A 4,033-nucleotide genomic window follows, 5' to 3' on the forward strand; every position below is an offset into this window, starting at 1 on the left:
GTTTCAGTCTCAAGGGCAAATTGCTGATTCATATTATCTAAGACTTTTCCTTTCAAGATATTCCAATAGCCATTCATCAAGACTCTCCAAGTAGTTATCAAACATCATTATCCCTAAAGAATTTTGTATGGACAGAAAAATTTCTGGTGATATTCTCTTATTTACCAGTGCCACTGCATCTTCATCCCAGCTATATGACTTCCCTTTGTATCCACTGTTCCTAGACTAAAAAAGAAATAGTATCTGGTTCAGAAAAATAGTTCATCCAGTTTCTTCAATAACACTAATCCTCCTATAAAAAGGAAATAAAAAGAAAGGAAGGGAAGGATCCAGGATGTAAAGAAGGGACTTAGGTGTCTGCCTGCTACCAGATCTTCTTTTAAGAAGGCAAGTGGGGTTAAGTGATTTGTCCAAGGTCACACAGCTATTAGGTGCCTAAGGTCAAATTTGAACTCAAGTCCACTTGACTTCATGGCTGATGCTTTATCCACTGCACCACCTAACTGACCATGCTGCCCGATTTTTAACATCATCTTGAATGGAGGTTGTTTTCCTCACTCATGTTTTATGCATCTTTTGGGGGATGCCTGACTAAGGGGTGGTGCTAGGGAAGCAAAGAGGAATTCGTATTAATTCCCCCATAAACTGAAGGAGACTTTTTGCAGATGGGAAGTGATAATAATTTGTATGTCCATATGAATATAGACTTAGAGCTGGAAAGTGAATTTAGAGAACTCTCTCAGTTCAGCCCTGGACTTATATTTAGCATATAAGGAAACTGATACCCCTATAGGTTAAGTGATAAAGGTCACACAACTGAAAGGTTGTCAGATCAGAACTTGAATTCAGATCCTTTAACTTCCAACCCAGAACTTTTGCCATTTTACCATGATCAAAAGATCTTTGAAGGAAAGCATGGATGGCAACTTACTTACATCTATGTTCAAAACTCTTCTCTCCCCACCCCAGCCCACCTTGACTTGGAATACAACCTAATAAAGAGAATTTCCTTCTTTTCCATTACAACCAATTTTTCATTTCCAGCTCTTGTAAGTGAAGAAGGAAATGTTCAGCCAATACTAGAATTTCTTAATCATGACCTAGGAACACAAGTCTTTATATATGAGCCCTAAATCAGTTGCTCTTTGTTTGACTGGTCACTGCACCTGACAAGAGAAGCACACTTTATCTATCTTCATCACTTCATGGAAGGGTAGGTTGTGGAAGACCTTTGTTAGAGCTTTGCCCCTGAGCTTATTTCTTAAACTCTAGAATAATTTATAGCATTAGAATAAATTTGCCACATCTCTATGGTGATCTAGCAGGATCTATTAATACAAATGACTATTTAAATCCTAAGTTTAACTTGGGTGGGGCTTCAAACATCTGATAAACAGTATTTTTTTATCAATACCTTTAATATATATATAATATATATATACACATACATATGTGTGTGGGTATGTATACAAACAAATGCTAAGATATACTCCCTTGGTTGCCAGTGAGAAGATTAGAATACAGTGAACATTTTTTTTTGGTATTATTCAGTCTTTGGATATTCTTTTTTTTTTGCCTTCATTTCGTACATAAGTATCTCTGACTCATTTGTTCTTTCAGTGGGAAAAGATGAAGTTTGATGTTGACATCATACATTTCAGAAGCTTTTGGACCAGCATCATAAGTCTAGAGCCAGAGGAGATCTAGGGAGTCATCTAATCTAAGCTTCCCATTTTATAGATGAGAAAACTGAGGCCCAGGGAGACTAGGTGATTGGCCGAAGGTCACGCAGTTTGTCGTTCTTACAGATGGGACCTGAACATTCTCTGGTTCCCCATCCATGGATCTTTCCATTGTAATGCTGTGGGCAAAACTATTGGAGATGAGTCTGGAAATACGGATCAAAATGAACTTTCTCTGCTCTCTGGAGGTTTCATTTATCCACTATATCTCAGGGCAGAGGATAACTGAAAGTTAATTTACCTTTTTTGTTGCGGTTGTATTTTGTTTTAACCTTTAATGACCCTGCTCAAATCTATGGTTGAAGATGAATTAATTTCAAGTCTTTTTCTTTAAGACACTGTCACTTGCCCTAGAGCCTTCCCACCCTGACACCTGTGCTGATTTATTTTTATATCAAATCTTGGCACTGCAGGGTATCATCCAGGAGACAGATGATCTTCTCCCAAAGGCCGAGGATTGCTAGCTTACTCTGAGTTAATATTGTTATCTTCTTTATCCTGCTTTGGACCAACTGGGAGTTACTGAACTTTGGCTATCTGCCTGCCTTGCCCGTAGCAGATGGATTTCCCTTTTTCTGTCTTGGGTTTCACTCCTGTCAGCTGGGGCAGGCTTCTTGCCATGAAGAGGCTTTTCTTGCTCTACCACATATAACACTGAAAAACTGGGTCTTGTCCAAGTATGGGAAAAGCAACATTCCTTACAGAAAACTGCTAGGGAAGCTTAGACATTCTAGGCAGGCAGTTCGAAAGCCATTGGGTCTTGTCTTCCAGAGCACTTTCTCTGAGACATGAGCTAATTGCTTTGTAAATCACCCTAAAGCATCATCAGGTACTTCTGATTAGAAAATTCCAGGAGATTTTTGAAAAGAAATACAAAGTAGTCTCATTTCACTTGGATCAACCAAGGATTGGATACCAATTCACAAACATCTGCACTATTGTGTTTTATCTTAGCAAGAACCCGAGTTTTCTATTTCTAAGGTTTCTTTAAGTTTTACAAGTTTGCCTACTCAGCATTATCATTTGACTCTCATGGATTATGGCTTAGAAAAGGATGCCATCCTTGCATTCATATATGAAAGCATTCTGGTAAAATGAGACACAGCAGTTAGGTGTAGTATTCCAATTTGTCCTTGTGAAGGAGGAGCTAAGACTTCATCTGTCACACTATTTTTAATAACTGTGGTCATCCAATACTTATGTGGACTATCTGTACTAAGCTCCTGAATGAAACAGGGTGGCAAGCAAACCTCTACCTCAGTGACCCAGAAAAGAAAATGAGCAAATTAAAAATACCTCAAGAACACATTTTAAGGAAGTGGTAAGATTCAGAGCTTCACCTCTTTGCTTGCCTAACTTCCATTTTAATTCCAATTTTAGTATTTTGCTTCTCTCCTCTCTCACTTCAGTTGTCAGGCTCCTTATTTACAATATGTGCAGAATAGCTGACTTGTGGTTATTCAGTAGAATGTAAAGTCCTGAAGGTCACAGATTGTTGGGTATGTGTGGGGTTATCTTTATTTTCATCACTTAGCGCAGTGCCTTGCACATGGTATGACTTAATAAATTGAGTTGAACTGAACTGGATCATGTGGGGCTAAAGACAATTTCTAGTTTGGACTTTTTTTCAAGTCTTTCATTTATCCTTCTTTTTCTTGCCCTCTGTGTTCTCCCTCCCCCTCTCTCTCTCTCTCTCTCTCTCTCTCTCTCTCTGTCTTTCTCCCTCTGTCTGTGTCTATATCTCTGTCTCTGTCTCTGTCTCTGTCACTATCTCTCTCTCTCTTAGAAGGACAAAAAAAGTAAGTAGATAAGCTAATCATTTTTTTTCTGGAATTCAAATAAATTTAGCAAACATTTTTATGACCTAGCAATGTATAAGGCAATGAATGTTAGGCACTCGGGAGATATAAAGACAAAAATGAAAATTTCCCTCTGTCCTCAAGGATCTTATATTCTCCTGGAATTAATTATTGGGATACAGTTTTGGATAGTGTATGAGTTCATTTTTCTGTCCTGTCCTTGACTCTCCACTACTAAATTTACCCAGCATGATCAATGAGATTTCAAGGAGTCAGGAACCAGAATGATGTCAGGAAATAACAATTAAAATGGGAAATGGCTATGAAAAGTTAAATGAATAGCCTCTTAGATAATGCAGAAACAAAATGGAAATAACGCTGTACTGGGAATTAAGAGATGTAGGTTTGAATCTTAATTCTCCCACTTACTATCTCTAGAATCTTGGGCAAAATACTGTACCTTTGTGACCATCAATTCCTTACCTCAAAATG

Source organism: Notamacropus eugenii, chromosome 6 (genome assembly GCF_028372415.1).
Source record: "Notamacropus eugenii isolate mMacEug1 chromosome 6, mMacEug1.pri_v2, whole genome shotgun sequence".
Classification (NCBI taxonomy): domain Eukaryota; kingdom Metazoa; phylum Chordata; class Mammalia; order Diprotodontia; family Macropodidae; genus Notamacropus; species Notamacropus eugenii.